The following is a 13300-nucleotide window of genomic DNA, read 5'->3' as shown; positions in this document are numbered from 1 at the left end:
CTCCAAATTGCCAACATGAGTATGATCTTATTGAACAACTTAAAGCTACTCCTACCAAAATTTCTCTTTGGGATTTGATTCAAACTTCATCCACATATAATGGAATGTTACAAGATGCTTTAAAGAACTTATATATCCTACTAGCAGTGGCACCTAATAATATGGCTTCTTTGATTGATCATATAAATGAACCCAAAGCTCAAATTGAATTCAAACAAGATGAGTAGTCATCCCATGAGATCCAACATAAATATGATCCTCTTATGATTATTTTCCTTATCAATGGTAATTCTATAAGAAGAAGCCTGGTTGACAATGTCTCTAGCCTTAATGTTTGTAGAATTGAATTATTGCATAAAATCAAGGTGGATATATCTCTTATTAAACCATATATCTCTTATTAAACCAAATCCTCTTCCTATTCATGGCTTTGATAATGTTGCTAGATCTTCTTTAGGTACTATAACCCTTCCTATCAAGGTGGGACATGTTATTTTACCTACACCTGTTCATGGCATGTGTGATTATCTTAATTATAACCTTCTATTAGGGCGACCTTGGTGTCATTGGATGCAAGTTGTCCCTTCTACTTTGCATAGGCAACTTAAGTTCATCTACAACAATAAGATGTATACTTTGTTTGTTGATACCAATTTACAAGCTCCGTTGCAAACTACATATTCTTGTTCAACTACTTCCAATTCATTTGAAGACACTCCTACATCTTCAATTATTCCTATTGTAGACACCTATAATTAATATTTAATTAATTTAAGCTTGTCAACATAATTAATTGATTTAATTGTGTTATCCTTATTCCTCCCAGTGTTAATTAAATCTAATTTAATTAATCATGTCACTTAATTAATTTATCAAATAAATTAATTATTTCCCCTCTTCTAAAGTCCCCTCCAATAATTATTTCCTCTAAACCCACTTAGTTGATTAATTTTAATTAATTAACCTATTCACATGATTCCTACAAATCACTTTTCCTAATCCTTTTAGAATCTCTCATAATCATGTTTATCATTATCCTTCAATTTTATATCCCCACTCATGTCACATCAACATTGGGCCTCTCAAAGAAATTCAAATTTCTTTGAATCCCTCCAAGCATCCTTATTTTGGAATTTTTAATTCTTCATTTTGAAATTCAAATTTCCTTTCCCACCTCTTCTCAAGGAATTTTATATTCCTATTTATTTTCCCAAGGCATTCTTGATCCATGCTTTCTATCTTAAATCAATATCAAATCTTCATGATCAAATCAATCTTGGCCCTTCATTAGCCTCCTCCAATCTCTAAATTGGAGGATTATTTCCTCACAAAAGCATCCACTTATCATACATTGTCATGATGCCCATTTCTCGTCTATCTTCTTCCTATCATACCCTCATAATGCCCAAATATCTTCTCATCTAATCCAATTCATCTCATTTAATTTCATATCTTTCATAGATTGTGTGTCTTCCTACTCTTTTTTTGAAATAATACATATTCCATGAATGATCTCTCCTTAGTGAAAGTGTGTAATCTTTTTCTAAGAATCCTTTTTTTCTCAACATTGGAGAAGGTATGTATTCTTCTCTTCTTTATCTTCCTTTTTAAGATGATATATTTATCAAATATCTCCTTAATTCTTAAAGGCGTAAATCTTTGGATAATTATCTCTTGTTCCTATTCACAATTCAAAAGTTAATTTTTTTCCAAACCCTAATTATACATTTTCTACTCGGTCTTTTATATTGTGTTAGAGAGCTCCAATTCTCACACTCTTGTTTGTGTTGAAATTTTGGTTTAGTTCTCTTTCTTACCAAATGATTCTTCATTAAGTTTTGATCTTGTATCAAATCTTATTGTGATCATTTCTCATCAATCTTCCTTCACAATTCAATGTGGTAAACATGATACCTTGATTCAACTCACTAATCAACAAGCTGAAACAAGGGGGTATATAACTACCCTCTAATTTCATCACTTCCTTAGTAAGCATTTAGATGATTTTGTGATTTTATCTAATAACGTGGTTTTGTAGGATGTGGTTCCTAACAGTGTACTCAGATACCATTGGGGGCTTTGTCTGACACCTTATGGACGTATCATTTTTCATGAATGTTTACTTTTTTGTACTTTAGCTTGCATATGCACACAGTTTCATATGACTGCTAAAGTAGGGGCTAAATGCAACATTGTAAATTGTGCACCCTTAATTGGGTCGTACAATTCCACACTTAGGTTAGCACCCACCTTAGTGTGTTTGCATGTTGTATTTTAAATTATCTTTAAGAATTTAATTAATTAATTTAATTAAATCTAAAGTCCTCTTCTATCCCTCTACACATCATAAAATTGGGCCCTTAACACTAAGTGTGCCCCTTTTTTATTTTATTCTTTTCATCAAAATCCCCAATTATGTCCTATTTTGACCTTCAAGGCTCAATTTTGCATATCTAAAAACATTGAATCGTCGCATCCTTATGGAATTGACTTTAGAATGATGATACCTTGCTTCCCTAAAAATTTAGAAAAAAATCAGTCGGACCATGACGTAGCCTCCTAGCCCCTTCTTTTTCTCCATGAATTTCGCAAGCATGTTTTGGGCATGTTTTGGTGATATTTTTATGTTTAAATCCAAAGGGTTGAAAAATTATATTTATTCTAGGTCGGTCTATGATCAAAAAAAAAGTTAGAGTTCCATACATATAGCCTTTCCTTTCCTCATTTGAATGATCCATCTACAAGCAATCGAAGGAGCCTCTTATGAAGTGAAAGTGCGGGTTATGTGGAGTCTTCAATCAACAAATCAAGCATCTATCAAGTGTACATAAACCATTTTCATCATCAATTGGAGCTTTGAAGACATTGAAGAGTAATACGAGATCATCGATTGTTGATTGGCTTGTACCTCTCCCTTAGGGTTTGGTATGGTTTCATGTTATTTTCATGTCTTTTTATGAGCTTCATACAATCATTTTCAGATTTACATTCATGCTTTAGATCCATTATTGCATTTTTTATTTGAATCATTTACATTTACATTTGCATTCATTTAGAATGTACTCTCAAGCATAGGGTAGAACTCTAGATTTACTTTCTTGTTCATTTTAGGATTTTCCACACACACAAGATTCTTGCACACATATTTTCCATACATTATTGGTTATTTGTGGAGGTGGAAATCACCAAAACAAGGGGTTTGACTATGACAAAACCCTATATAGCCATGCGGGCTTCACTTGGTGAACTTGGGTTATAGCACGTGTGCTCATAGCATACTAAAGAATCCCCCTATTTTCAAAAAATATTACCCTAAACTATTTTTTTGTCACCCCCTCCCAATACATGATTTGAATTAAAATCTCCCCATTTTCGCCAAATATTGCATGTTTTCATAGCTCAAATTAAAAAAAACCCTATTTTCACCGATAGGCAATATACTGTACCCTCATTTTTTGGATAATAAACCCCCCAATATTAATGCACATGATATAATATTGCCTAGCCAGTGAAAACCCCATGTATAAAGCCTCCTAGACACTGTTTTTCAAGTTGCAGGTACAAGTACAAGATTTCGACAAGCACACAATCTTCAAAACTGATAGAATAGATAGGTGCAAGCTCAATCTTAGAGTTAGATCTCAGCTTTCTGAAACCAAGGCATGGCTCCTTGGTCCTCTATGTTTTGTAAATTTTTGTGGCAGTTTGGTAGTGTAGACTCTTAGATAAAAAATTCCAAAAGTATAAAGCTTTGTAGTATTAGAGACCAGGGCGTGACACCCTGGTCTTGCTCAGTTAGCCTCCAATTTCAGTGATAGGTGAACCTCTACATTCCTTTTCCTACTTTGTACTCAATCTCTTAGTTTTAGATCTGCAAATTTTAGTATTTTTTATTTATATCTACATCTTTTCTCATCTCCTAGCATAGTTGATCATTACATTGCATTTGGAACATCTCCTCTTCATAGTGGCAACGAAATAGAAACCTTAAAGATATTCCTCTCTCTCTCTCTCTCTCTCTCTCTCTCTCTCTCTCTCTCTCTCATGTGCATGAGAAGTAGTCAAAGTGAATCATATCCTTGGGCTCTTTCATATTCCAATGTGTGCATGAGAGTGGGATTAGGTCTTAGTTTACTTGATTCCATTTTCATCCATCGCAAGTTGATAAGAATGAAAGTGCTCAAAAATATTTTTCAAAGTTTGAATCAAAGAAGGGATACATCAAGATCAATGACAACATCAATACTCAAGTGGCAACCATGACATTAGGTGTGGCCCCTTTATCCAAAAACTTTAGAAATTTAATCATATTTTTGAGTCTTTGGATAGCATAATGAATAATTGATAAATAAAAATGTGTTGAAACTGCCTCCCATTCGACCAATTGATACCTCCAAACCTTTTCCACCCTATCATGATCCCAAAGCCTTTTGTTAATATCATCGTCAACCTAGTCATGACACTAAGAAGTTTTATACCTTAAGGAGTAGGATTCAAGACTTTATTGATAACATTACCATATTTGTAGCTGGTGTGAATGACAAAGGAAACAAATCCGTAGCTCCTCCTAATCAGAACCTTTAAATATTTACTAATCCTTTGCCTTCCCATTCTACTAATGTGATTAAGTCTGAGCCTCTTAATTTTTCTCCCAATGACCTTAGTGTTGAGTCCAATAATGTCGTCAATATTGTTGATAAACCTACACCTCCTTAGGACCTACGCATTACCTTTGATCCTAGTGAGACTATTGATGCACCTAATGGCTCACTATATATCATTGTGAAGATAAAAGACAAACTCTCATGAGGGGTGCTTATTGATCTAGTGTGTATGGTGAATGTGATCACTGAAGAATATCTTTATACTTTACAATTGCATTAAATAACATATGATACATATGATGCAGTGGTCAAGGTGTATGATGGTTTCTCTTGTCCTACTATTGGTTATATCACTCTTCCCATTGAGGTTGGTACTAAGTCCTCAAATGTCATTTTTGCTATCATTTTTACATTGAATTAATTTTGTATGAAGTTGGGACATCCTTGGCTCTCTTCCCTGAAATCAATCCCTTCTAGTATTCATAGATATCTAAAATTTCCTCATAATGGCACTATCATAACAATTAATTATAGCATGCACTATCCCATGGTGAGGCGTGGATATGTCACCATTGATTACTTTTGGCCTATACAATTTGAGCCTCTTAAGCCTCAAAGTGATTCTATTTTTCTATCTTATCAAAAGTGGAAGAATGAGATGATCTTATCCTTAAGTAAGCCTAGAAATCCTAGACCTATTCCTCCTCCTCATGATGATCCTGGTATCCTTCCTACACCTTATATTCCTTCTATATATTCCATAGTCCCGCTTCCTACATCTCACAAAGGAAATTGTGCGACATCTCCTATTTTTCAACCTAGTAAACCTTCTCCCATTTTTCCTTCTTTAAAGAAAGAAAAGAAACCTATGTCCATTGATCCTAAACCTTCACAAACTTCAACTAAAATTAAAATAAACCTTTGTGCGAGAGAAATCAAATAGAGATGTTGTGATAAGGTGCATGAACTTGCTTCTCAAACCATTTCCTCCCCGAAGACACCAAATGTTGACTTGGTCCCATTTGTCCAGCCTTCACCTAACCTTAGGGAGGAAGTTCAACTTAAATCACCAACATAAAAAATGCTTATGAAAAATGATCTTAGTCTCATACTCCAACTAAAGTGGGGGCTAAATGTAGCATCCTAAATTGTAATTCCTCTGAATTGTAATTCCTTACAATTTTTTCCTCACTTGGGCCCTCACTTTAGCATTCATCCCCAAAGGCCTAATTGAAGCTTTGATGCTACTCACACCATGTATCAAACTCAAATTTTCACTATTTGCATTTCTCTCCCCAAGATCTCGAGACCCTAATGTCTAGGACCATGGTGTTAGGTGCCATGGTCCTATAGGACCAAGGCACCTAGTTCCATGGTCCTTTAACAAAAGGGCCCATTTTGGGACCATGGCACCTAACACCATGGTCCTTTAACAAAAGGGCCCATTTTGGGGCCTCATAATGATAATTTAATTTGAGCAGGAACCTAGATCCTATGTCAGCCTATGGGCGTGTGCACATAGATGGTGGTCAGAAAAGTGGACACCACCCAAAAAAAACTTGGAAAAATAGGCAGCGCGTACGCGGTTTTAAAATTTGAAATTCCCGCGTACGCACTTAGGTTTGTTCTTCCCGAGCCTAGAAAAGGTAGCGCATATGCACTGAGCTTAGGAAACTAAGTGCGTACGCGCTATGCCTAGGAAAATTAGCACGTACGCACTGCTTATAGGAAAATGAGCACGTACGTGCTAATAATCCTAGTAAAACCACGTACACGGTGCCTGATGAAAAAAAAAATTTAAACAAACTGGGTCCTCATTTACCCGAAAAGCGCATTTTTTAGTTTGTTTTTTTCCCATTTTCTAACCTAAACTGCAAACAGGGTGCAAAATTTGTCCTCGGGCTATGGATCAAGGTTAGTTTTTATTTTTTTTGTCTTTCTTTCTGGTTTATGCAATTTGTTTTACATTTTGAATTTAATTTCATTAATTTTGATTAGGTTTTTTCATTTTTTGTTTCAAAAACCAGATTCTTCTAATCCAAAACAAGAACAACCAAATGCACCTCTTGAAAAACCCACAAGAACAACCAAATGCACCTCCTGAAAACACACAAGAACAACCCCCAGTTTCTCCTTTTGATCGCACAGCCGAAACACAGGAAGAATTAATTAATCAGTTAGGGCAAAATACATCCAAAATCAATAGACTGATTGTAAAATTGAAAACTTTTGAACTTGACCATCATCAATCCCTTGCCACTAGCCTAGAAACATTAGCCAAATGGGGAAGCTTTAGGGATAGGTGTCGTCAATTCTATGCCAATGGGCTATCATATGATGGAGTTAAAAAACAAAAATATTTCTAAACAACAAATATGTGCCCTTTTTGTTGACCCCAAAACTGGTCAGTCATTACCTCCTAATGCAAAGAGGTTTCCCATACATTGGTGCACCAATGTGCAGATGAAGAATCTTTTTTGGTAGAGGTGGTGGATGGTCTTTGACGATCCACCTTGTAATAATTATGAGGTGCCATTATATTTTTTGAGAAAAATATATTGTGAGTTTGTGCTCAATGTGCGCCCAAATTATTTTGACATGAGAGATTTTCATGGTAGAGGTGGTGGCTCTGCCCAAGATAGACCTGGAGCCCGTAGGTGATTAGCCACGGAGAGTCGCCGCCCCCTAGCACCCAAACCCAAGGTGCATCAGGCTGTCCCATTAGAGCTGAAAGAGTCGATGGAGCTACAAACTCTTCAGGCGGCCACAACATTGACTGGTCCCATCATCTAGCATGGGACATCATTAGCACACCCTATTGTATTGGATGATGAGCCGTTAGAGGGCGACAGAGAGCCCATCGAGCATATGTGTGTCAGTTGCTCGGGGATAGATGATGCAGTCGGTGCAGATGGATACTCATATCATCTATGCATGATTTGCGGTTGTAGATGTCAGGCTCACACGGTTGAGGATGTCGCGCTGACAGATAAGTTGATGGACATGGTGTTTGCCCATGAGCCACAGACACAGGTGTGTTGATTTGAATTCATAACATTTTATTTATCAATCACTTTAATTTTGTAATTACATAAATGAATTTTCATTTATACATCAATTTAAATTGAGACAAATAATATGCATTTGAGGATGCAGCAGCGGTATCCCATACACCTCCCCCAGTTACCACAGCTGCAACTTCGACGCCTGAGGTATAAATTTTGTAACATGTTAAAATAGAATAGTACACTTTGAATTCAAAAAAATACAAGATATACTAACTATCTTTAATGCTTGGTCCAATTTCTGGTTTGTAGGTGTTGACAGGGGATGAAATGTCCCAGATTGATGACATCACGCTGTCGGCAATCAATTTTGGCCTACAAGGCTATACGGTATCATATTTTGTACAACTATTTTTATGTATTGTTTTGATGGAATATGCAAGTCATTTCATTTTAGATTTTTAAAATTATGTTTAATTTATTATCTGTACTAGTATCTCATGTTAATTTTCTATTTTTAGGGCACCCCCTCCGCGTCTAGAGCTCGTTCGAAGAAAAAGAATATCTCGAAGACGCCAAAATGTGTGAAGAAGGTAATTGAACACATTTTTAGTTGTACAATTGTTTGAAAATGTTGAAATCAAGTATTAGTTGGGGTTTGTAGATTGATTAGTGTTTTTTGTCTATTTTACATGTACAATGGCCATTGAGCTTTGTGGATATGTTGAATGCACCTGATTCACCTGCGAATCAAGAGAGGGCGGAGGTATGTATCTCTACTTTATTTTCTTGATTTCATGATTATATGCACACGTACATGTGAACTTGTGATATATTATAATCTTATATTTTTTTCATACAGGAAATATCCATACCTATTTCATCAATGGCGAACCCTCCTCCTTGCACTGGAGAAGCATATCAGGATCCAGTACACTTTTGTTTGATATGTAAAATTAATTGTTTTCAACCTTCAATACTTATCATTATATTAATTGTATTTAATCTTTGTACATTTTTTGTATAGGTAATAGCAACTGTTTCTACATCGATGGTGAGCCATCCTCAGTCCATTGGAGAAGCATTTGAGGCACGGGTACGTCATTGTTCTCTATATTATAGCTTTTGAGTGTTTTTGATATATTTATGTTAGTACATTGTATTAATTATATATTTAATCTACAATAGACTTGTTCGCGGTACGGCCATAACGTGGATCCATTTAAGTATGTCTTCAAGAAAACTCCTAAGAGTGACAAGGAGAGGAGAGCGAAGACATTAGCTCCTGGATCAACCGATGAGGTAATCTACATTTCAATTGCAAAGGAATTAAAGTTAAATGCATAGTTATGATGTCAATTGTGAACTATTTTCTACAAAAGAATTCTAACTTGGCTTTTGAATTGTGGTTTTGCAGCCATCTATAGAGCCGGGTACTGCGCCGAAGAGGCTTGATTTTGATGATCCACCAGAAGTTTAGGATCATATAGTGTTAGTTTTGGTCATAAAAAGACCAATACATGTAGATATATTCTACATTTTTATTGTATATCGATTTGGACATGGCATATGCCACATTTTTGTAATACTTGTATTGACTTGGCAGACATGCCTTTTTTCTATATATATAAATATCGATATTCGATCCAATAAATGTGTAATGAGTTTATTATTTTGTATTCATTGTATTTTGTGGTTGTCCTTTTATAAATTTAAATGAATATTTGCATATGTAATCAACAATATGAATATAAACAACAAAAATATATGATATAAAGCATTGCAATCGTGGAATATGATTTGATAAAATTTCTAAAATGTTGAATTAACCCTACAAAACTCCTTGTATTCAATTCATTATTGTGTATTCATTGTATTTGGTGGCTGCCCTTTTATAAATTTAAATGAATATTTGCATATGTAATTAACAATATGAATATAAATAACAAAAATAGACAATAAGAATTTAAACAACAATGTGTTTGGTGCGAGAGCACCCTCACGCTCGCAATGGTCAAACTTTATTCCTCGTGTGCACAAACCAACATTGTGAGCACGTCCGGGTGGGCATGTTTACACTAGGCATGCCCCTGTCATGCATCCCAAAGCACCAAAACGTCGAGAGTCATACCCTACCGGTGAGATCTCTCAAGTGCCTTGAGTCCAAAAAATTGTCAAAATTTGACGAACTGTTTCTTCCAATCCATGACACATACGGTCGATCTGTTTGATCTCATGGGGTCATGTGAGGCTCCTCTAAAATGGACTATCTCAGTTTTCAACGACTCGAAGCCATTTTCAATTAGTAGCATTTTTTCGCCTGCTCAAAAAACTATCAGTTGCTTGCAAGGAAAAGTTGCAAGATTGGCTAGAATTGATTATGTTCCTCATGTGCACAAACCGATATCGCGAGTGTGTCTGGGTGGGCATGTTTACACTAGGCATGCCCCTGTTGTGCATCCCAAAGCACCAGAACGTCGAGAGTCATACCCTACCGGTGAGATCTCTCAAGTGCCCTAAGTCCAAAATATTGTCAAAATTTGACGAACTATTTCTTCCAATCCACGACACATATAGTCGATCTGTTTGTTCCCGTGGGGTCGCGTGAGGCTCCTCTAAAATGGCCTGTCTTGGTTTTCGATGACTCGAAGCCATTTTCAATTAGTAGCATTTTTTTGCCTGCTCAAAAAACCATCAATTGCTTGCAAGGAAAAGTTGCAAGATTGGCTAGAATTGATTATGTTCCTGATCCTCGTGTGCACAAATTGACGTCACAAGAACATCTAGGTGGGCATGTTTATGCTAGGCATGCCACTGTCATGAATCCCAAAGCACCAGAACGTTGAGAGTCATACCCTACCGGTGAGATCTCTAAGTGCCCTGAGTCCAAAAAAAAGTCAAAATTTGACGAACTATTTCTTCCAATCCATGACACATACGGTCAATCTGTTTGATCCCATGGGGTCACATGAGGCTCCTCTACAATGGCCTATCTCAGTTTTTGACGACTTGAAGCCATTTTCAATTAGTAGCATTTTTTCACCTGCTTAAAAAATCGTCACTTGCTTGCAAGGAAAAGTTGCAAGATTGGCTAGAATTGATTTTGTTCCTTGTGTGCACAAACCGATGTTACGAGTGTGTCTAGGTGGGCATTTTTATGCTAGGCATGCCCCTGTCATGCATCCCAAAGCACCAAAACATCGAGATTCATACCCTACCGGTGAGATCTCTCAAGTGCCTTGAGTCCAAAAAATTGTCAAAATTTGACGAATTGTTTCTTCCAATCCACGACACATATAGTCGATCTGTTTGATCCCTTGGGGTCGTGTGAGGATCCTCTACAATGGCCTATCTCAATTTTTGATGACTCGAAGCCATTTTCAATTAGTAGCATTTTTTGCCTGCTCAAAAAACTGTCAGTTGCTTGCGAGGAAAAGTTGCAAGATTGGCTAGAATTGATTATGTTCCTTGTGTGCACAAACCAATGTCGTGAGCACATCTAGGTGGGCATGTTTACGCTAGGCATGCCCCTATTGTGCATCCCAAAGCACTAGAACGTCAAGAGTCATACCCTACTGACGCAATGTAGAAGTTGCTTGACAAATTTTTGATAATTTTTTTGACAACAATGACAATTTTTGCTCAAATTGTATCTAGTCTTAAACTATCACCCCTATGACCTGATAATGACTCAAATAATTATCCATGATTATACAAGAATCAAGAATGCTCATGATTGACCAGGGACACATCACATATACTCAAAACATAGTCACAAAACATTGACACACAAAATAGTCACAAAACATTGTCACATATTATTCAAAAATTTGCCTCTAAATATGGTCAAATCAGGTCTTGGCTATTTGATTATACAAAAAAATTTCTTACAAATAATCTCATGGGCTTTTATACAAAATTTGGCATTACAATATATGCGATTCAGCTCATCGCCATTTTAATATACAAATCATCTCATGGGCTTTTATACAAAATTTGGCATTACAATATGTGTGATTTAGCTCATCGCCATTTTAATATAAAAAATTTGGCATGTACATATGTACAAATCAGCTCATTGCCACTTAAATATACAAAATTATGCCCCTAAACATGTAAAAATCAGCTCATGGGCATTTATATATACAAAAAATGAATATAGAACAATTCGTCGACGATTTATACAAAATTCTCAAAATCATTCTACTCTGAACCATAGAATCAATCAAGTGAGCCTTCAGGATTGGCTCTAACCCGTATTGTGTCAAGTATTGCCTCGTGGTCAGATTCATGAACTTTCCATAAAATCTTGTTATGAGGTCTACCACGATACTTCATCAAATGAATATTTGTTGCAACAACAAGGTTAGAGAAATGAAGAATATGTCTGTGTGTTTCAAAGTCCTCGAACAACCAAACATCAAAATTCTTGATAGGGTATCTCTGAAGCCATGTTCCTGTCACGACAACAGACCCTATTGGGTACTCAATACCCTCTCCGTCAATAATTGTGGTTGTCAATTTTCTTTTAGACTCAACACAACGACACAAATAGTAATTTGTTCCTTCTTCATTGTTCTCTTCTGCAACAACTGCATACACATGACCTGCATTTTATAAAGTGTTAATTAATGCCAAAAATAAAGTATGATGTACAACAAAATGAACCAAAAAGAATACTAGCAAAAAAATTAACTCAAAAAATCACCTGAATCCACTAGGTCGGATACATGGTCAAAATCCACTGATGTCTCAATTTGGCTCAATTGTAGTGCTTTGGGAATTTGATATGAATCAATGGGAACCAACTGTCTACAAGACCATTTGTCAACCCACTCTTCTGATTCACATTCTTCCCACAAACAATACATGCATGAAGAGCAAAAACATACCATCTGTCTTGTATAAATTACCAGTGAACTTGAATTTGAACTCATAAATGAGTGCATGTCACTCGATCCTGCAATTGTACAACAATCTAGATAGTTTTCAATGTTAGATTCAGTAATCAACCAAAAATATCTACAAACCAATGACGTACCTGGATTACCTGGACCCATCGTAGACTTACACCATCGCACAATTGTTTCTTCATCTACCAACTCAGCACCACCTTCGTACTTCAATTCTTCCCTGGCTAGGGCTCTTTTCACACATGCTCCTACACCATCGTGCTCTCCCTTACCATGTCCAGCCTCAATGAAATTCCAAAAATGTTGTACACCGCTTGTCACATGTATCCTTGTCAGCCAATAAAACATCCTTGCATTCTTGAATTGTGCGGTACAATTATCTGACCATATTAAGTGTCAGTTGTATCATATGTTCCTTTCCCTTAAACTATCATAGAAAACTTTAAATCATCCTTGTACAAACTCTGATGAATGAGTACGATCATCACTTATGTAGAAGTGATACTCTCTTACAACCTTTCTATCCTCCTCTGTGCTATCATCTGCATGCATGAATGCTATGTGTACAAAAATAGAAACTTGTGTAGAGTGATAATACATGGATTGCACTTCATTTTGAGGTTGTAGTGTATAATTTTTAGTGAAATCAATGATAGAGACAATGGTGCCAAGAGGAAATGTGTCCTTACACAACTTGAATTGCTCATCTAACCATCGAGCTCTATGTGTATGCATTATGTACTCATAAACTAGTTTCTCTTGAAACATTTTCATAAAT

The sequence above is a fragment of the Cryptomeria japonica genome, chromosome 11 (assembly GCF_030272615.1).
Source record: "Cryptomeria japonica chromosome 11, Sugi_1.0, whole genome shotgun sequence".
NCBI lineage: Eukaryota > Viridiplantae > Streptophyta > Pinopsida > Cupressales > Cupressaceae > Cryptomeria > Cryptomeria japonica.
Note: the sequence above shows the minus strand (reverse complement) of the source record.